General features: G+C 48.9%; 1 long non-coding RNA gene across 3 annotated transcripts in view; it reads right to left on the bottom strand.

The window, feature by feature from the left end:
• LOC113459080 (uncharacterized) overlaps positions 1-21,963 on the bottom strand; it is a 187,872-nt gene that overhangs the window by 23,877 nt on the left and 142,032 nt on the right. For 2 of the 3 annotated variants that reach the window (XR_012582248.1, XR_012582250.1), the window contains exon 4: positions 12,660-12,795. This is a non-coding gene — a long non-coding RNA (uncharacterized LOC113459080). Of the gene's footprint in view, positions 1-9,730; positions 12,796-21,963 lie in introns of all 3 variants that reach the window. The other variant, XR_012582249.1, reaches the window with a different exon arrangement.

Below are 21,963 nucleotides of genomic sequence, written 5' to 3'. Positions count from 1 at the left end.
GTAACATGATTAGGCCTGGCCAAGCTGCTCTTTGCAGCAGAAGACAGAGCAAGATGACCTGGTCATCACCTGGATCAGGGCAGAGCAACTTTTGGAGACAACCAGCATCCCCTACTATTAACACCAACACCTGTCCTCCACCCACTTCCCTCCAGCAAACACAGCAAATGTCCTAGTGACAATAAAAAGGGGATCTGGGAGCAGTCCCTAGAGTGCAAATTGAGCCAAGCACTTGGAAAGGCCAGTTTTCTGTATGGTTTTCCATGGGATAAGGGTTTATGCAGTCACCCTATCTGTGCATGCACATACAGATCTTATAGATACCACCAGTAACTGCTAAACCTCTTGGTCTCCATAGGCAGAGAGAAGCAGCCTTTCCAAAAATGACAAATTCACACAGATTTTGTAGTAGCAAGAACCAGAGGAGAGAAAACTTACAAATATCCAACCCCTCACCGTCTCTCAGAGATGGGACAGCACTTTGCAGCCCCAAACCCTCATCAGGCACATTCCCATGCGAGAGGGATTCCAGCTGCTCCAGGATCATTAGTCCTCCAACTTTTTGGCATCACCTGGCTTGCTCTGCCCTTTTCAGCCAGACTACCTTTCCTTTCCCAACTGCACCAAACCACACTGCCCCTCTTCTAAAGGTGAGCCCTTGGATGGGGGCTGCCTTTGTTACCAAAACATCTGTCCTATGCAGCAATCACTCAACACAACTTTCCAAAAAGCTGCGCTGATCTTTATGTTCTCACCAGCCAGGAGGAGCTGGGGTGAATCAAGGCAAACTCTTTGGATGCATAATTGTGATTGCCTTTCAGACACTTGAAAATGCAGTAGCTTGACATCAAATGAGGGATTTTTATGGCTGCACATGTTTTATGTTTCTCTGAACAAGCGAACTTCCAGATTAGCTACATTGGCTTTTTAAAGTGCTATAACATATGCAAAGGCATTTGTAATGTATAGTGATTTCTGTAAAAACAAGAGGTAAGTGCTGAAATGTCTCCTGATTTATCGTTTTGCTTCTCCTAACCCACGCTGGGAGAAGGGGTAAATGCAATTCTCTACTCCCTTTTTGGCTTCTTGCAGCCCAGAGACATATGGAAGATAAAACTCCACGTACGACAGAACTTGTGCCTTTCAGCCACTCTGGTAATTGGAGAAGAGAAAACCCTCTCAGTTCCCCAGCAGCACAACCAACAGCACACACAGCAAATGGCTTTCCAAGGTGCAACACAACGTGAATGGTGAAGCTCCACCATCACAGCAGCAGCTGGCTGGGCACAATGGGCTGGGCAGCACCTCCCAACAAAGATGCTGGAGGGTCCAAATGAGCAAATCACCCTGATGGGCCACATTAGCAGGGTCAGGCCTCTGCTTTCCTGACAGCAGGGTCACCTCCTTGTCTTCTCCTCTTGTTCCTGCCCCTCTTTTCCTTCACACTGCTATAATCCAGGCAGAAACCCAGGAGGCTGTGCAATGGGATTGCTCTCCATGTCACTCATGTTGGCTTAAATTTACATTCTGAACCATTACCAAGGACCACATCCTTGACACAGATGTCTCAGGGGCTGGGATTACTTTTTGCTAAAACTGAGCTGTGCAGAGGCTTAGCAAATGAAAACATCCCAGCAACAAAGGCTCCCATTTTCAGAGCTTGGGTGAAAGAAATAAAGTACCAGCTCAAGCTCCATTTTAGCTTGAGGAGAACAGCATCATTTATCAGAGCCAAACAGGTTCTTCCCCTCCCCTGCTACAGAGCCAAGCTGTCCCTTGCTGTGCTGGGGCTGCTTCCCCAGTGCCAAGGCAGAGCTGCCACCAGCCAGGGCTCTGTGGCCACTGCCAGGGCCATGCTGGCAGTCAGTGCCACAGTCAGTGCCAGCTGACACGGGGGTGAGTGTCCCAGCCCTACCTGGCACAGCTCACTGCAGTCAGGTTCAGACAGAGCCCCTGGAGCAGGGCTGAGTCCTCATGAGCTGGAGGTTTTTCAGTGTGTGCCCTTGTGCCAGGCATGTTCAAACCCATCCTTTGCCACTGAGCAACTGCAGCTCTCTGCTGCCAGCAGGAACATGTAAACCCACCTGGGCTGCCTCTCACATCCGCTCTTACACATCACAAGGGCTGTACAGCAATCTGGAGGGTCAGCAGACCTGCAATCTTTAAATTAATCTTGTGCATTTTTATAGAAAAGCAACACTTACCCTTAGCAGAGTTTATGTGACATGGATTTCATGTGCTTTGTTACTGCAAATTAAACACAATTATTTAACAGCTGCCAATAGCACTTTTTGCATCACTGCATCTTTTGCATCACTGCATCCTAAAAGCTGTTTAGCGTGACCATGGTTAAAATGCAAATTTTTTTAAGGTTTTCAGTGCATTTGCTGTCAGATGAGAAGGGGAAAGTCCAGCACTTTCAAGTGTGAGCTGGCTGGATGGGAACCTTCCTGCCACCATCAGAATGGTACCTCAGTTACCTGGCTGCTATCATGCCAGTAAGAGAAACATGAAGGAAGGGGAGGAGATGTGGAGAGAGTGTCCTCAAATGGAAAAAAACACACAGCAAAGACAGGATCAAGTCTCAAATGTTAAGGGATCTTTCACTTGTATTAGCAGTTTCTGCTAAGTGGTCTCTGCTCAATCCTTGGGGTGCCAGAATCTTCTCCTCCTCTCATTTCTTTTCAGGGCCAGGACACAGCAGAGATGCTGGATGAGAAGCACTGGCTCTCTTACTGAAGTCCTGGGACCTGAACATCCACCCTTTTGTTTTTGAAAAGACAGGATACAAATAATTGTTTTCCAGCTAATTGCAGAGAGCTGGAAAGGAAAAACACAGCAATATTTGCTAACAGCAAATATTTGGAGACCTCAGTCCAAACTGTATTGATTCACTGAGTGTAAACATGGGCAGAGAGAGAGCTTCAGGCACTTCAGCATCTCATGGCTAATTAAAGCTGGGAGAAATTTGTCTTAGCAAGTTGTGAGCCTTGTACTTCTCCAGTGTGACTAAGTCCCCGTGTGATATCTAATTTACCAGGAGGGGTGATGAGCTGCCAGCACCATGTTCCTGCAGGCACAGGGGGCCCATTGAAGGCAGTTGGATGCTCCAGGGCAATCCTGCTTGCCAGCTTACCTGCACCATCCCAATCTCAATCAGCCTTGTAAACTGCAAGACAGCTCAGTGGGAATTTTAATTGTGAAGTAGTATTCAAAAAATCCTGACAAAATCTGAGGCCCTGGCCAGAACGACAGGTTCTTGTGGTTTCTGCAGGGCTGTTTTTCCTGTGAGGCAAATGGGGTTCTTCTCCTGCAACCCTGCAATGCTGAAACATGATCCTAATATTCACAGGACCTTGAGGCTCTCAACCTCCTCTGAGTCCTGTCCTTAACCATGGTGAGAAAGTCATGGCACCATCTTGCTTGGTATTAGTGATGCAAATCAAGATCAATTTCTCCATAAATAGCTCTTTACCAAAGATTCTGTCCTTTGTCTCCAGCTCTAGCTGAAGAGAAGGAAATCAGCAGCAACTCCACATCTAACAGCAAAAAGACATTTCTCAGAGGGTACAACTGAGTTATACAGAGCTGCATTTTGGGAACTGCTCTCTCCACCCCAGAGCTCTCTGTGGGGAAATGTAGAGGTACTCAGAGGTCCCAATTTCCATTTCATTTCCCCATTGTTTCCCTGGGCTGCAAATGCTTCTTTCCTTAATTTTCCAGCCCAACCTGACTCACAGGCCAGGCCTATCCCAGCTGTCAGCTGGTCTCACTTTGCAGCTATGCCAGTTTTGGCCAATTTGCTCAAGAATCAGTGCAGCACAAGGAGCTCTGTCCTGGGCAAGGGTAAGAAACCAGCCACCCTTGATGGTTTTTGGGGGTCCCCATACACTAGCAAGCCTCCAAAGATGCCCTTCCAAGCAGCTGGGAATCCCCACCTGTCCCTGTTTCCCTGGGATAACCTGCCCAGGGGAGGTGACCTTGCTGGCTGGACTGGTGCTGTCACCACTCTGTTTTGTGGGATCAGTGGCTCCCTTTTTCAGCCAGCATTAAAACCAGCCAGCCACTGACTCCACAGCAGAGGCTCCCAGAGGACAGGCAGGAGCTGCTCATCCGGAGATAGAGGCAATTTTTAAAGGGAAATCCTGCTCACTTCCCAAAATGAGGTAGGTTTTTACCAGCACACAGCCCCAGCCAAACGCACTTGTGGCACCAAATGCATCAGTAAAAGAAGAAGCCTTGCTCTGTGGAGCAGAGCTGTGGTTTTCAAAGCTAACAGGGAGAAAGGGCACTGTAAATACCTGGAGGAAGCGTGGGCACAGCTTATTAATAGACACTTGCTGTGAGACGTTCGGCTGCATGACAAGGCTTCCAGTGTCCTCCTGGTGTCCTCAGATGCCCTGTTCTGCACTGAGCTGGGCTCTGTGAGCATGCAGCACAGCCCTCAGACCTGCTCACTTACATGGGGCACAAAAGATGGGTTAATGGAGTTTATACCAGAGCTTTCATTGCTTCAAAATTCACCACCTGTGTTCAGCTGCTGGGGAGAAGCTCCTTTCCCCAGCTGCTGTAAAGAATCCAGACAGAGATTTTGATGGGCACAGATGAGACCTGAGGAAGGTAGGTAAGAATGCCAAGAAGGGTCATTTCCTAAAAAACCCGAATTGCAGGGGTTTAACATTTCCTGAACTGCCAGAAGGAGCTAATTTTGTTATCTTTACATTGCAGATCATCCAGTCATTCCGCCAAAGGCTGCACAAAGTATTTGCTCTCTGGTTTGTCTCCTGTGCCACTGTCAAGACAGCTCCTGAGTTTAGAATCAAAAGCCACTCCTGATATTTAAGGCTATTATGAGCTGGGTTTCTGTATTCCTGCTTAGCAAAGCCTTGTCTAACACAGGGTGCCTGTATCCTTTCCCAAAGAAAGCCATAACAGAAAATTACCAGCCCCTGTGAGTGATGGAACTGTGACCCTGCACTGCCACACTGCAGGAATGCTGGCAGGGTCACAAAGGTTTTATTTCTTATATCCAAAGGATCTTCTATCAAGCAGAGTAACAGACAGATGGACTGGTTTTGGAGAGAACTGGCAATTTCCCTAGGAAGAGAGGGAAAAAAGCCCTCAAACAGCCTTCCTGCCCCAGGTGATGCTGGGGAGAGCAGGCCCATGGGCAGTTAGGGACTTTTACCTTCACACTCCTGGGCTATTTCAGCATTTCTTCTCCCAGCTTCTTGATTGCTCAGGGCCCAAAGATTCACAGACTCACCTTATTTAATGGCCCTTTCTGTTGACATTTTCATTTTTGGGCAGTATCACTGAAACATTCACCACTGCTGCTTAGAGGTAATGGAAAAAGAGGTGAGATCCAGATTCTGGGTGGTGGGGACCTCGAGGCAGGCAGCCAGGCTGGGCTGGGATGTGCCTGGTTTCCCTGCTGTGTTTACAGCCCATGCCCTGAGCAGAGATGTGACTGAATCATGGCCCTGTCCCCAGCAGTTCTGGCTGAGCCTCCCCGAAAGGTTAAAAGCATCTGTGAGCTGAAGCCAGGCTGGGATCAGTGGCAGCCACCTCAAACAGAGCTTCACCCAAAGGGGCTGCTGAGCACCCAGGGTGCTGACCTGAGGGGTATCCATGGGCAGCCTCTTCCCTTTGGATCACTGGGCTGGGGACAGGAGACAATCTGATTTTTCCTCAAGACTGTTTTTGTGGCTTCAACTGAATCCCTCCCCTCTTTAGGGCAGGCAGGCTGAAGAGAAGAATATCCTGAGAGTGGAATTACTCCAAACTGAACAAACACTTTCCAAAATATGTTCCTCTGACACCTGCTCAGCAGTGGGGAAATGCTGGTGGGATGTCAGCTGGATTGTCACCCTTGTCCTTTCCTGTCCTTCCCTGGCTCCCTCACACCCTGGCACGCTCTAGTGCTGCTGGAAGCACTGGTAGATGTGTTCCTTGCCTGATTTCAGTGACAGGGCCTTGGGAGCTACAACCACCTGCCCTAGGACAGCCACAGCAGGCACCTGGCAGAAGCCATGCAGGACCTGGCAGTCAATGAAAGCCTCCCTGAGCAGCAGCACCAGGGCCACAGAGGCTCAGCTAAATTTTTTCCTGTCTTCTGTCTGTCCTGCATTGTGAGGAAAACTTGGGGAGCAGCGCTGGCATGTCACCCACTGGGTGCTGACTGCAGTGCTGTCACTCCTGGGCTGTGCCCTCACCTCTGCCCTGGCCACTGTGCCTGGCACAGGCAGCAAGGGGCTGCCCACCATCCCAGCAGCCACCACTCAGGAGGAGCCACCAGGTGGCAGATGGCTAGAGAGGGAAGCATGTCTTTTGGAGAGGAGTTTGCATTTGGTAAGCTTAGGCAAGTTTTAAGTAACTCCAGTTTTGCCCTTTGAAGTAATCAATGGAATATTTCGGAAGTCTCTGTCAGAAAACCAAGTGTGCCACCAAAACACCAGTGTGGGGGGGAACCCTAGAAAATATTAGATCAAAGTGATCATATTCTCCCAGTGATTTTCACGTGGGTGGCATCACAAGCCTCAACACCATCACACGCCTGCAGCTGAACACATGCAGGCACACACTAATTGATAACTAATGTGTCCTTTTCCCAGGACTTGCCAGTATCAAAGCACTCTGCATATCCCTCTACAAAATCATGTCCCAGAGCACTGGCTCTGGCCTGTGAGGGGCTGCTGGGCAGCCTGCCCCTGAGCAGGGGGTGCTGGCACAATGCCCCGTTGTGCCAAGCAGGGAGCACTGGGTGCAGCAGGAACATTGACCACAAAGACCTGAGCTGTGCTTAATGGAGCTCTTGTAGTGCCTGCCTGCTAAGAGCCTTAACTTCTTACTGCATCTTGCCAGGCTTTAGGCAAAGCAGGGCTCCCAGCAGGGTGCTGGATTGATTTCCTTTCCCACAAAAATAAACTTATGACTTGGTATTTGTTCCTTGTCCCCAAATCCCATTTTTTTCCAGGTAGAGGGAAGAGGAATTTGATGGATTATAATTAAGAAGGTGTTGTTCTGAACAAGGAAGGGGCAGGAAGGTTAATGCAGAATGTGGGTGAATTGCCTGAGGAGGAGATGTTTTCATGGGAAAAGCCTTGTGAGAGGAGAGCTTTAAGGCTCCTCTTCCTTGCATAGCAGGTGGGTATTTACGGGCAGTCTGGTTGAGTCTCTTTTGGCTGTAGGTGGACACTGGACGTTGTAGGCCCCCCTTTCACTCTGCAGTGATGCTCAGCAGCAGTAACTGACCGGAGAGGGGGATTTGTACTGCTTGTGTTAGGAAGCCCCATTGCAGGGCCATCAGGAAGGAGCTCCTCATGAGCCCACAGAACTCACATATAAAATAAAAGTAACTGCTAATGTATAATATAACCCTTCCCAGGCCTCCAGCACCATTCACCCTAGAGCACTGTACAAACAGTAATTAAAACTTCCCAGCCCCCAGCTTTGCCAGCGGTGCTGAATTCATTTTCCAGTGTGGGAAAAAAAGCCTTTTCTGACTAAGAGAGACAACACAATTTTAACAGCAGGAGAGGTTCCTGATGACACACAAGCTGGGGTGTGAGCCTTGGTCCTTGCCTGGCAACAGGAGGCTTTTCAAGGCAAGAACAAGAGGCTGGTCTCTTCTCCATCACAGACATTATGCATATCTATCACTGCAGTGGGCCAGTTCCATGCATTCAGCCCCAGGGGCTACAGTCCCACTTGCTTTGCAGAGGTAAAGGCTGAAGGGAAGCGAAGGGCACAGGGGAACATGGCTGGAGATGCCTGTGACAGGCCCCTTGTCCAGTCACTCCTCCTGGAGCATCAATCTGCCTTATCAAGCACTGTCAGGTTCAGTGTGCCCCCCTCACGACCACGTGTCTGAATTCCATAAGAAATGTGATACCAAAAACATCCTACAAGAAGGAAAGGAATGCCTGGACATGCAAGAGCTTGGCTTAGCTCAGAGCTTGCACTGCTGACCAGAAACACTTGCCCTTTGCTTTTGAGTTACACAGTAACCAGTCCAACACCAGAGGGCCTGTCCCTCTCCTGCCCCCTGCCTGCTCCATGCTCTCCAGGAGCCCTTGGAGATAAATCTTGCACAGCTCTTGGGTTCAGAATGAGCCCATAGGAGCTACTCAACAGCATGTGCTGCTTTCAGGGCTCCCTGGAGCCCTTGGCCAACATTCCCTTCCCATGGTTAATGAGCTGACTCCAGCGCCCACCCAGGCAATGCCTGCTCCCTTCCCCTCCATCCCAGCACTGCCTGGCAGGCTGGCCAGCCAAACCCCCCTCTGCTCCTGACAGCTTTGGGGATCCTGAACGACCATCTGGGAGGAAAAAGCAATTTTAACTCAGGAAGCAGATTATCTCTCTGCTCTGCCAACACTGCCTTCAAATCACAGAGCCCAGAGCCCCTGGCCCACCAGGAGCAGACACTGGGCTGTCTGGAAACCACAGGGCTTGCTGAGAGGTCCCATGGCAGAGGGGAAGGGCCCAAACAACCAGAAATTTCAGCCTCCTGTCACTGTTGGGCTGTTTCCAGACACATGCCAGCAGCACCTGTGCCTGTGTCACTCCAGGGAGTGCTGCTGCAGCCTCCCAGCAGCTGGAGAAGTGCTTGTGGAGCCAGCAGTGCTGCACTGAGGGTTATTCAGCTCTTTGTCATGGATTCTCCTCACCTGTGTTATTTCCAGCCCTGAGGGAAGGGGAACGGGCTGGCTTGAAGGGCTTTGGTGAATTCTGTGGTTCTGCAGCTGAGCTCTGCAGAGCTGGGCACTCACTGTGTTTCTCTCATCATCCCTGCAGGCTGATCCCCATGGAGAATGGGGTTTGGGCTTGCTGTGTTTCATGTGAGAAAGGGACAGTCTTCTGTAAAGGAAAAAGAGAGGCCTGGAAATCTGCTGCTTTCATTAGGCTCTCCTTGAGGCTAGCTTAGTTTTTGGAAATCTGTGCAACTATGAAGAAAGCAGCCCATGAGACTCTGCTGAGAGTGCCTAATTCCTATTAAATAAGTAGGAAGAGAAGCAGCAGCACTGCAACAGGGAGTGTTCCCTGTGGACAATGTGATTTCAAAATAATTTCTCCACTGAGGTGTTCTCCCACTTGCCCAGCAGGGCCTTGTGGAGGCCAGGCAGGCTCAGAGAGGGGACTGCCCTGCACCAGCAGTTCCCCAGTCCCCACTCCATCTCCTTTCTAGGACTCAAAATTTCTGCTTTTCTCTCTGAGCCAGAATGATGCCAAGCTACAACTGTTGAAATCCTTCAGACCATGCTCTTTCTCTGTCCCTGCTGTGGCCTGAAAGGTGATTTCTCAGCTCAGGGTGCGCCATCAGAGCCATTACTGTGCTCACAGCAAGCCCCACTGCCTGGGACAGCTGTGCCTGCACAGCCCCACCACCCCTGCAGCAGAGCTGGTGGCAAAGGCTGGGCTGAGCTGGCAGGGCACGAGGCTTCTGCTTTGATGGCACCCTCTGCTTCTGGCCTGGGTAGGCTCCAGAATTGTAACAAAGCCACAGGTAAACAGGAGTGTCACTTCAATGAAGCTGGATTAATCAGACATGATTTCCCAGATGGCAGCAGCAGATGGAGGAGAGCCCACCTCACGGAGGGTCACTTCTGCCAGGACAGAAGGTGGCACAGGGCTGAACAAGAGCATTTGTCTGAACTAATGGGCCACAGAGACATTTGAAGGGAAGTTTCCTTTGTAGCAAAAAGGACAGGTCTCTGCTTTCACTCACCATCAGCCTGTGGCAGCTCTTTCCTCCTCTTGGCACACAGCTCCATCCCCCAGCTGACATCCCACGGCAGCAAACACTAATCACATCCTCCTCCTAAGAAGAGATAACAGGGAAAGAGGCTTGGCAGGACAAGAGACCTCCCAGCAGCCCCTGCAAAGCCAATCTCGTGGCCTGGGGTCCCCTCAGTGCAAATCCCTGTGGTTCTTGTTTCCTGAGCCGGGACAAAGTGGGCACTGGGGCTTTAGCTGATGTTGGGTAGAAAATAACCGTGAGAAAGGAATAAACCAATTAATTGCTGACCCACTGACAGCCAACACCTCTCCTCCACCTCCCCCTGCACAATAAAACCTGTCTCCTCAGCTCAAGCAGATTTAGGATTGCTGCAAAGAGCCTAGAGAAGGAAAAAAAACCTTTCCCACTCCAGCTAATAATATTTCCAGATAATCTGTTTGAGGCAGCACCCTCTGCAAACCAGGAAAGCCTTTAAGAGCCGTTAACACCTTTATTCAGACTTCCTCATCCTCCCCCAGACAAGCTGTGATTAATTATCCAATCCAGCTCGATCCCCCTGGGAAACAGCTCCGGGGCTGGGCGTTCATCCCGGGATTTGCAGGGTCCCTGTGTGAGAGCAGCTCCTGCCTGGCCGCTGCCTCCCGACCGGCAGGAAGGGGCTGGTGGGGAGCAAGCTGCTTCCAGCCCTGCACCTACACCAGCAAGGGCAGGGGATGAGGGGAGGGCAGGTTAATGCAGGGTCTTGGCAGCTTTCGGCCTTTTCTCTGGCTGCTGTCCACAGGCACCACCAGCTGCACTGGCCCTGGAAGCCCCTCCCTGGGATCACAGCCCCTTTGGTTCCCACCTGCATTTCACAGCCCTCATCCACCCTCACGGCTCTCCAACTCAGCTTACCTTTCCTACCGTTGTCCAGCGCTGCCAAAGGTGTAGGGGATGGAGAAGGCAGGAGAAGAGGGGAATTTCTGCCTCTCAGGTTGCTGCTGGGATGCTGTGCCCAAGAGGTGCCCCTGTGTAGGTTATTGCAGACCAATGCAGCTCCTAACACTCAACTTGTACATGCATTGTCCCACCTGTGCTACCTTTACCCACCAAATCCAGGCCCTTTTTATGACCCAGGGTAACTCTCCCATCGCTATGGCTGCACACAGCCTCTCCTGGCTGTCCAAAGGGAGGATCAGAGCTGCTCCAATATCGTGGTACTGCCAAGCAATTTACTGAACCCAAGAGGGCCACAGTACCAAACACCAATCTCCACTCCACTGGGATGACACCAAGTGTTTGTCCACCACAGCCCTTAATCCATGGTAGCTGTAGTCCTCAGGCCCTTTAAGGACTGACACACTCATAGCCACCCTTCCCCAACACCCTTTGCTCTGGCAGGGTGCAAACATGGCTCCTCTGGGGGTCTCTGGTAGTGTCATGCACATGTTTTATAACTTTGCTCACTGTAGAAAGTCCCTGCAAATCCCCCATTTTCAGAGGAGAGTCCCCATCACACCCCAAGACCTGCCCACAGGCTTGCTGGGAGGGTATGAGTGAGGGGGCACTGTGGGGCTGGCATGCCCATGTTGTGCAGCTGTGGAAAATCTGTAATTAAGGAGACACAGCAGCCTTCCTTACAGTTCCATGGTTTTGTGACACTTGAAAGAGCTCCTTTCCATTGGACCCTGCTCAAGAACTCACCCCTGTGCACTGCATGCTGTCTGCTGGTCTATTTATACCTGCCAGGGGCAGACCCTCAGAAATATCCTCATACACCACCTCAGAGCAGTGGCTGCCATCACTGTTCTCTGCCATGCACCTCTAGAAACCTTCAGCCAGGAAATAAAACCAGAGAGCACAGCAGCAGCTCAGGGATCCCAGGTAGCTTTGCAAATGAAAACTGCTGTCCTCTCCTTGTGCTCCTCTCCTCATTAACAGAACAAAATGTTTAGGTCATTTTCAAACAGGAGTACTTAAGGTTCAGCATCTTGTGTGCTCTTTGACAAGGTGCCAAAGAAAGAGTGAGGAGAAAGAGAGAACATTTCTGCCAGATGGGTGCCAGCTCCCCCAGGATGCTTCACAGCCCCAGGTGCTGGTTTGCATCACACCTACACACTGCTTTCTGGGCTGGGCTTGCTTTCAACACTCCCTTTATTTTTAGCCACCCTTTCAGGAAAAGGGAAAAGAAAAATCTTAGAACCTCGGCAGCTTCCTGAAGCTCTTGAGAAAGAGAAAGCTGAGGAATGAGCAGGCAGCTGGGAAGGTCACAGTCCAAGAGCTGGAGAAGTGCATTCCAGTATGGAGCAGGGCCATGCTCTGGTTCTGCCCATGTGAGGGCACAGGTGTCACTCCTGTGTGTCACTGCTCCTGCAAAGGCAGCAAATGTGCTGCAGTTCCAGCACTTTGCACTTAGGTCCAGCCACCCTTGGGACAGGAGATAAAAACAGGTGCTGCAGGAAGTGGTTTGGGTGATTTGGTAGGTGGCACCTTCCCTCTAAGTTTGCAGCATGATGAAACTGCTCAGCAGGGAGTTCTGGGCTCTGTGCTCCTGCAGGAGCTGCATTTTAATGATATCCCAAGCTACCACTTGTGGTCACCCCAGATCCCACTTCTTGCAAGGGTAGAGATGTTAGCTCCAGTGTCCTGGGCAGGCTCCAGTCTCCAGTAATTCTGCTCTACTGAGCCAAGAGCTGCAGGAATTTCCACTGGACACACTATTCCTTACTCTATTTTTCTGCTATGACTGTTGAGCAGTTTTCCCAGGGGTCAGAAAACAGCATTTACCAAGGCAGTTCAAATGCTTCCCATTGTCTTGAAAGGGCTTTTCCTGTTTTATCCCATGCTTTCTCTCTAGGATCCATCAACCCCAGGGTCTGCTTCACTTGCCTGGTGTAATTCTCTGCTCATCTGTTGGTTTTGCTCTCCTCCAACTCACCCTGGGCTGTGAAGGTCATGGACTTCCCCAGTTTGGCTGAGCTAGTGCATCACAGCAGCCTCCATCTGCCCTGCTCTCCATCACCACCCAGGAAGGTATCAACTGCTCCTTGGTCCTTGACAGGAGATGCCAGCTGCTACCAGAAAAGGAATAATCGATTATGAGACTGACATTAACGAAATATGAGATTGTGACTTGGGACAGACTAAAGCCATAGAAAGAATTTTAAATAATTCACCATCCTGAAAGTAAAGCATATTACTGGGAAAGACATTCAGGTCCTTTCCCAGTGGCATTAACTTCTATGTAACCAGAGCTGATACCATGAGATGAGAGCAAAATGAGACTACCACTTGGTAGGCAATCTTGGCATTTCAAAGCATGTTTGAAAATCATGGTTTTCCCCCCGCCCCTCCCAACAAAACTATTTACAAACATTAAAATATTCTGTTTTGGTAGTATTGCCTACAAGACAACTAAATCCAAAATAAAATAAAAACACAAAATGCTGAAACAAATTGCAAGTCCCTGAGACGTGTGCTGGCAAAACATTCATCCAAATCACTGCCTTCTGCAAAAATGCTTCTATTTTAGCAAAGCCACAGTTTTCCGGGGGCAGACTGATCCACCAGAGACTTCTGAACCCACAGCAAGTGGCAACGGAGGCTGAAGAGAGACACTGTGTGGGAGGCAACATTTCAAATGTCGCCGTTTGCTTTTCACTTGAAACCAATCCAAGGGCCGTGGGGAAGCGTTCCAGAGCAGGAGTTGTGCTTTGGCTGTCTGGAAAAGTTGCTGCCAGTGCCTGGGCAGAGCGTGGGCCTACCCAGAAAAGCCCTGCTCATCCACAAACACCCCTGGAAGGGGGAACGTTACCCAGGCAATTATTTTAAATTTATCTCAGCAATTAAATGCAATTGTGCTCACACAGCAGATGAATCTGTGCTGGGTAAGCTCAGCTTAGCACACGAGGTGTTTGGAATGTTGTGCTGGTGGCACCCACCTGAGCTGCTGGGGGGCAGCAGGAAGGGACTGCCACAGACAGACAAGGGGCATTTCATTATCTTCAGAATTCGTATTTTCTTGACAGAGGCAGCTCTTCATAGGGGAAAAGTGTTTCTCTTGGGTTGTGGGGTAGGAGGGAATGAAGGATGCACAAATGGCAGGGGTTTGGCAGCTCTGACCCTGCGCATACACTGTGGGGCTGGGTTACAGCCACAGGTCAGGCCCAGCCATGTTCCTCTGGGACGGCAGAACCTTTCCAGGCTTCTCAGGACACCATGTGGGTTTCTGAGTGCCTATGGACACCTTGCAACAACAGCCCCAAGCACAATTCAGACTCAGTTCCTTTCCTTGATGTTGAAATCACTGTAGAAATCCCAGTGGGAAATTCCTGAGGTGTGACAACACTGAAGGGACAGCTCTCCCTCCTGCTCCCGCCAGGCCAGGAGCTCCTGCTGCTCCCAGGGATGCTCTAAACAAGCCTGGGGAGGAGAGACCTGTGAGAGAAACACCTTCTTGTGGCTTCACCTTAAAAGGTCAGCTCTGTTTCTTGTCATGCAACGTGCTCAGAACCTGCCCCAGGTGATTAAACGTCCGGGAGTTATTAGATCACACACGGATAATCCTCCCTGTACCTGGCAAGGTGATTCATTCTGATTCACAAATTTCTGTGGTGTTATGGTTCCCAAATGGACTCAGCATGAGAAAACTCCTCCACAGTTAGCAACACAAAACCATGAAGGGCTGACACAGGCAGCACAGGAGACCCCCCCAAGGCTGATGTCCATGTACTCATTAAGGGGCTTCCTTAATTTTAAGGACAAAACAGGTTTCCCTGCAGCTTTTCCACCAGGGTGCTGTGAGGTCCATGAGCCAACTGGGACGTGACATGTGAGGTGAGGGGGAGGCAGCCTAGAAAGGGGCACAGACAGGAGATGTTATTGGGTGGTTAGGAAGGGGGAAAGGGCAGAGAGAACTGAGGTTTGTCTCCTCTGTCTCCACAGCAGTTGGCTCTGGGCTAGGTGTGAGTCACAACAAGAAAGTTTGATTAGAGAGACTTTGATTTGTGAAGTGGATGCAATTAAAACCTTGGATCCTCAGGGTCAGTTTTAGTAGCTTCATTAAACTGAATCAACTCCTGCCTCACTGTTGGCCATGGAGGGGCTGTTTTTGCTCCTCCATGTTCTTTGAACTGCTCTTGCTGCAGCTCCTCAGGTCGAGGCAAAATCCAGCTGAGTTGCTGGGGATGAGCAGGAACAGGGTCTGTCTCCCTGAACATCAAAATGGGAGCACAGAACAGGCCTGAGAAAAGATGAGCTAATCCAGGGATGAAAAATCCTTCAAAGACTATTAAATACAAAGGCAAAAATGGTGCCTCAGGAAGATCCTCAGTGCAAACTCATGTGTGGGCAGGATGTATGCAGGAGGCCTGAAGGAGTTCCGTGTCATCTTTTTCCAGAGACATCTGCTCTGGCTACTTTGCAAGAGAAGAAAAGGAGCTGGTTGGACTCTGGATCAGATTCCAAGTGGTTCTTAGCTGGGATGAGATGAATTACTGCCTGTGGATGTGGCTGCACCCCTGGAGAGCCTTGCAGTCATCCCCCATACTCTGATAAGTGAGAAACACCAGCTTTGCCCCAGGCAGCAGTTTTGGGTCCTCAGTGGGAAGAACTGGGAACTCTGGGATCAGGAGCAGCCACTGCTTTCCAATGCTCACCTGCCACTGACTCGCTGACCCCTCAGGCCAGACCCCAAAAGAGAAGCTGGGGAGGTGAAAGCCCCATGCCCATCCACCCTGATGTCATGAATATTTTGCTGCTGAGATGAGCTGGTGTCACCAAGTTCACAGGTACAAAACCCTATTAAATATTTCATTCCCATCAATTGCTTGCTCTAAGTGCCTTCTGAGGAATTCATGGGAACGTTTTCTATTTGACACAGAGATACTTTCAATTATGAAAGATGGCTAAAAATAAAAGGAAATTATACTGTTCAGACATCTCTGGAGGTGGAGACAGGAGAGGAAACCATCAAGGAGAGCCAGGGAAGAGATTTTTGTTAGAAATAGAGAAAGGCTACTTATTTTTACAGACAGAAAATGTCAGGAGGCAGCCTGACTTGAGAATTTGGAATCTGTTGCTCACCTTCTCTATTAATATTGGACCTTGACTACTTAGAGTCTGAGCCAGAGAACTGGAGTTAAGAGTCATGTCAGTCTCTTTCTCTGTCTGGTTGCAGGGGGTTTGATCACTCTCTGAAAATTCTCAGCTGTGAACTTGCCTTTTTTTTAATATGTTTTTCTTTTTTTTTAATGCAGGACCCTAGCCTGTGACACTGAGACCCTTTTTGGGCTTTCCCTTTAATGTGAGAAGCTTGGGCTGATAACCTGGGTCTTCTTGTAGGCTCAGTATGTCCATGGGATGTTCTGATGCTGATAAAACATTTACATTTTGTAGCAAAAATGATCTGTCTGAGAGCAGAGCTTGAATCATCAATCCTTTATGAATCAGCCCTTTGAGATAAAAGATTTATTCCTCTGACACCCATAACAGGTTGTTTAGCTTTTCCTACAGACCTCTGTCAGAGGGACATGGCTGAGCTGCAGTCACTATCTCTCTGTAAATTTTTTAATTTAAGTTACTAACTGAAGAAATATAAAACATACTGAGAGCTTTTGATCTGCTGTGACATTGAATAAAATGTGTCCTGCACTCCATACATGTGACCAGAGAAAAGGGAGGCAGCTGGAAAATACAACACTAAAGTTGTAGACAATTTGATGTTTGTTATCTCTTGTTTCTTCTACATGGCAAATCAAAGTCACTAAAAAAATATTAAAATTACCACAAAAGGGCACAGTTTTGTTCTGTAGATAGGAGCTGAAAAGTCTGTAGACCTTTCTTTACTCCAGAGCACCTGTTTTTAGAGATGCCTTTAGCAAAGTGCTGTGCTCTCATTGATTTGGGCTGTGTTCTCTGAGCCACGTGCTCTAATTTTAAGTGATCAGGGGCTTAATTACCTACACTCTTGTATTTTGAGCAGCCATTTTAAGTTAAAAATACCAGGCGTGTTCAGGGGTTTAGGACAGAATTCCTGTGCTATTCCAAATGGAAAATCATCTTCAGTACAGTGCATTTTCTGCAAAATCACCACTAAAGAGTGAAACAGTCCAGTCAGTCCCTGGTACCACTTATTCTAAAGACAGATATGTTGAGCCCTGAGAGTTCAAGGTGTTTTTTGCACAGACTCATGCCCCCAGACCTGGTGTGTAATGTAGATAATCAGTGCTTTATTTCCAAACAGCTGCACTCAACCATTTTTAGGGGTAAAATACTGTTCTCTGTTAGCTATGAGGACTGACCTGCCTGCTGCCACACATCAAGGGATCACAGGGGAAGGTTGCAGAGAGATTTTGAGGTAGGCATCTTCCCACTGCACACAAACAGCTTCCCACCAGGACTCTCCCATGCCCAAGAGAGGTTTGCTTGTGGAGCTCCCTCCTGGAGGGGAGGGATAACAGGAGCCACAATGAAACTGGATAAGGGAGAGGTGTTCTGATGGAGCTGTGCTGGGGATAGACTCTGACCTTCAGAAGAGAGGGAAGAACTCAGACCTCTCATGAAGAGATTATTTCCCAGTACTTTTTCTGGTTTCCTCCTCTCCTCTAAAGTGCCACTTTTCTGCCAAATCTAAGGAATAACTTTCCAAATGAAAATGCTTCATCCATAGTCACAACATGACAGGTACAAAGTACAACTACCAAGTAATCATGAAAAAATCCTCCTCCAGAGGATATGACCCAACATGGCATACAATCTCTTGGGGAGCTCTGCACATCCCCATCCTCTCTTTGCTTTCCCCTCTCCCTTTCCATTGACCTCATTTCCAATGAGACAAGGCAACTGTAACACCACCAAAAGCACTTTTACTAACTCTGCAAAGCTCCTAAGCACATAAAAGGATCAGAGATGTCTCTGGATGCCCTTTGGGATGGAGGGAATGGTGGAGCAGGCCCCCCATCAGGAGCTCTGGAGCACCCGGACGTACCTGGGAAGGGAATAGTGTAAATATCATCTGGAGCAAGCATGTCCTTGGCAGAGTTTGAGCTTGTGTGAGCAGGAGAAGATTTGCTGAACCTGCTGGGGAGGCAGCCCAGTGGTGCTGTAGCTCTTGCAGAGCTGTGTCTGTACCCTGGGACAGACACAGGAGCTCAGAGGACCCACCACACTGAGAACAGGGGCTGGTGCTGACTGGTGAGCAAAGGCTGCAGGTAAAACCTTGGCTTGAGAGGAAAAAAGGTCTCTGTGTTGTGAACAGTCCCCAAAGAGCATCCCTTAGGAAAATGCAGCCAGCAAGATGAAATTGCCATTCATGCTTTTTAGAGATGTTCAATGTATTAAGAATTCAATTAAGAAAATGTTCCACTGCAGGAAGCTCAAAAATTAAGATTATCATTATAGTAGAGGAAGGAAACATTTTTAATGCATTAATTTTTTTTAAATGACATCCCTACTGGCAATGAACTTTTCCTTGCAGCACCCAGGCCAGTAAAGGAGAGCAGTTTGCTTTAGCAGGGGGGAGCAGCAGCAAGAAGGTTACACAAGAGGTTTTCTGTGGGATGCAGAGCATTGGAGAATGCCAGACTGGATAATGGGCCCTGAGCTGTGGTGTAAGGAAATGACTGCAATGGATCCCTGATTTTACCTGTAACTTCCTCTACATCCTTCCACCTCAGGAGCCTGACCTACATGGAGGCAACATAAGTGGCCACCATTGACTCAAAAAAGGCTGTGAAGCCAAAGAAAAAGGTGTTTCTGTGACCTTCTCTCATATCCCCAGAGCAGGGATTTACTGCCTACAGTAAATGTCTTTTTCTGTTCCAGTTGCAAGGTGCCAATACCCCTGATCCAAGGAATGGGTGGGTGGGTCCCTGCTGCTGCCTTCATACCAGGAAATAAAGCAACAATTCAAGGCAAAAGGTGCTCCAAGCAGCTCCTCAAAGTAAGTCTGGATGGGGGAGGTGGGTTGAGTTTTTTATTTGCAGGACAAGATATCACATGGAAATCCAAGAATAGAATAAGTTGCAGGGGAGGGAGAGGAGGAGGAGGAAATCACTGCTTTTGCATTTCTTGTTCCCTTTCCAAAGCTTGTGCATGCCACAGTTTTAATTAATAACACTGTCACCCATTCTAGGTTCAAACAAAGGAGTGTAAGGAGGATGTATTCCAGGCACTCAGGTACCTGGGGAAAATGAAGTGATGGCTTTATATTTCGAGGCCTCATTGTGGGACTCCAGCTTTTATTCAAAAGCTGATCTCTGCCAGGAATTATCTGAACCGTTACCTCAGGAGGTCACTTTGAAGCCAGGCTCAAAAAGTATTTAAAATTGAAAAAAAAATCAAATACATTGTTTGAAGACTAAATAGAATAAACAGACACACAAACACAGGCACCAGTAATAACATTTCTGTGCAAGGCTCATTGTCACTCATGTCTCCCAGCTGACACAGGCTCCCATGCAGGCACTATGCTGTCTCCTGGTGATGGCTGCCTGCCTGGTGCACTCCCCTGTGGCTTTGTTTTGGAGCAAGGAGCCCCTCAGCTGTGTCCTGCCCTCTCCAGGAGTGGCAGCTCTGCTCAATCTCTGCCCCAGGGTTCCCTGCAGAGCACTCTTTGCCTTTCTCTCTGCCACACTTGTGCTGCACACCTCAACACACTTCCCACCTCCATCAGGTAAGAACATCCTCCTTTTCACAGGCTGGGAAAGCAGGGCTCCCCAAGACCACACAGAAATCAGAGGCAATCTCTGCAGGCCCCATTGACCCCTTTAATTTTTGAATATCTCTTTCCCCTTTGGGCAATCCAAAGAGTAACTAAAACTATCTGCAAATAACTTCTGTGGAGGTAGGGAGTGCCTCACAGGAGGTTGCTGATGTGACACATTCAGGCTGTCACTGATCATCACTTTCCTGCACAGACAGTTTGATGATACTGCTTTCCTTAATTGCACCAAAATTTTAAGTCAGGAGATCTAAGGTGCCATGAAGAGTTCACAGGGAAAAGAGACAATATCCACCCACCCAGGAAGGTTCTCCAGAGACAGATCCTGCAACCAGAGCTCAGATGGTTGGCAAATGAAATGATGGAGAGAAAAAATTCCCTGAAGCTGCTGTTTCCATTTCTATGGGGTTTTAACAGCAGGAAATATTTGATAACCCTGCATATCCAGTGGCAGAGGCTGTGGATACTGTTAATTTCCTTCTGGTCATTCACTGAGTGCCAGTTCAGCCTCCAGAGTACCTGGTGAGGACCCAGCTTGTGATGGGAGGGACACCCCCAGTCACTGCCCCACCAGCTCCTTCTCATCCACTGTGTGAAAAACGCAGTGAAAAAATGTTTTTGTTGACCTCACAAAAAGGAGCTTTTTGAAAGCACTGAAGGAAAGAGGAGATATCACCATACCCAACCTGCCTTCCAGCAGGAAAAGATAAAGCCCTCTCTGCTTCAGCAAATTCAGGACTTTTCCTCAGCACCCAGACAAGACACAAACTCATGTCCCACTCTCCACCATCTCCTTTCCAGCAGCTCCAGAGAGGCTTGGATGAAGGCATCAGCCCAGCTCATGCCCGGGTGAGCTCCTCATCCCAGCCTACAGAGTGCTTTTGGAGTGGGCAGCTGAAAGGATCAGAGGGATGACTCAGGGGAAGGATCTCACGACACACCAGCACATTTGGAGGCTGAGGAGAAACCTGCTGGTGTAGGAGAGCAGGCCAGCCACAGGGAGCTGCTAACAAAGAAATCTCCAAATGGATCAAAAAATTTCAGTGCAGAAAACCAGGGCCACAATCCTCCAAAATCAGTGTATAAGGAGGTACCAAGGACTTCATGGGAAGGACTTGGAGAAACCCAAGCTAAAAGCCAAAGGCATGGAAAAAAACATCCACCAGGAGCAACCTCCAGGACAGGCACAGATGGGTCCAGGAGGGTCTCTGGTAGCACAGAACAGAGAAGGAGCAGGTAATGAGAGCCCCATGGGCAGGACATGGCATGTCAGGCTGCCCCAGAACGCTGCAGAGGGAGTCACCAGCATCTCCCTGAGAACAGATGAAATGAGCTTCAAACCAGGCACAGCTGCTGTCCTGAAGCTCTAGAAACCCCCTGGGGGGTGTGAGAGCATGAATGCCTCCCAACCAAAACCAAAAATACCCAGGAAATGTAAAAGGCAAAGCTTGGCTGAGGGAGCAGAGGGTGCCTGAGAAGGTCTGGTAAACTGCTTCAATTGCCTTCCCCTCAAAATCACATTCCCAGTGCAGTTATGTGGACAAAGCCAGTCCACAAGGACCCAGAATTTAAAATCCTGATGAAAGCCCTCGTTTGCTTCTAAGGAGCAGAGAAACCAGAAAAAGCACAGTGCAGTCAAATGCAAAAGCATTTGCTCTTTCAACACCTACGAGCACATTTTTCTTTTTATGATCCATTTGGAAAACAGTGTCTTCTGCAAAGAACAAAAATAATCCTCCCGTCAGGCACCCCGAGGCATGGCAGTGGTCCCAGAAGCAAATCAGCAGCTCCAGATCTGCGTGACGTTGGGGAGCTTAATGAGGGTGGCATGTTCTGCCACGCACAGAACACACCTTGGTGAGGCAACAGCCCTGCTCAGGGCTGGGAGCTGCAGCCCAATTCTGGCTGATCCCACTTGCTTCAACCCTCACAGCACTGCCAGCCCCCCACGCCCACTGTGCTGGGGAACACTTGAGAAACCCTCCCAAAACTCAGCTTTTCCTTTTTTTGGCACTGCCAGATGAGTCTCCAGCACACTCTGCTCCCTGCCTTGGGGCTGTTGTTCTGAACAGCCTCCAGTATTTCCCCCAGTGCCTGAAAACTGGTAGAAACTGAGGGTGTATTTTGGGGTGCCCTTGAAGGGTTTTGAAGTCTAGAGATCATGTAAACATGAAATAAGTGTGATTCATTTGAGGCTGGGGGGGCATTGCTGCCAAGGCAGCCAGGCAGAAGTGTGGCTTCTCATATGAATTGGGATCCCATTTGCATTAGATTAAAGCAAGAAAAAATTGCCAGCAAAGTGGGATTAAGAATATTTATGGATCCTATTGGCTTGATGTATGTGTCTCCCAAGTGATGGAAACTGAGTACAAAATTGAGAAACTTCAGCAATCTGTGGGGGAAAGGAGACAGACAGCAATGACTTTTTAATGCTTTATACATTTTTTTCCATGAATTTGGTGCTCACAGAGAGCAATTATAATAAAAGGTTTGAAAAAGGAGGTGAATATAGCAATGTTTT

The sequence above is a fragment of the Zonotrichia albicollis genome, chromosome 12 (assembly GCF_047830755.1).
Source record: "Zonotrichia albicollis isolate bZonAlb1 chromosome 12, bZonAlb1.hap1, whole genome shotgun sequence".
NCBI lineage: Eukaryota > Metazoa > Chordata > Aves > Passeriformes > Passerellidae > Zonotrichia > Zonotrichia albicollis.
Note: the sequence above shows the minus strand (reverse complement) of the source record. Positions and strands in the feature narration are given on the sequence as shown.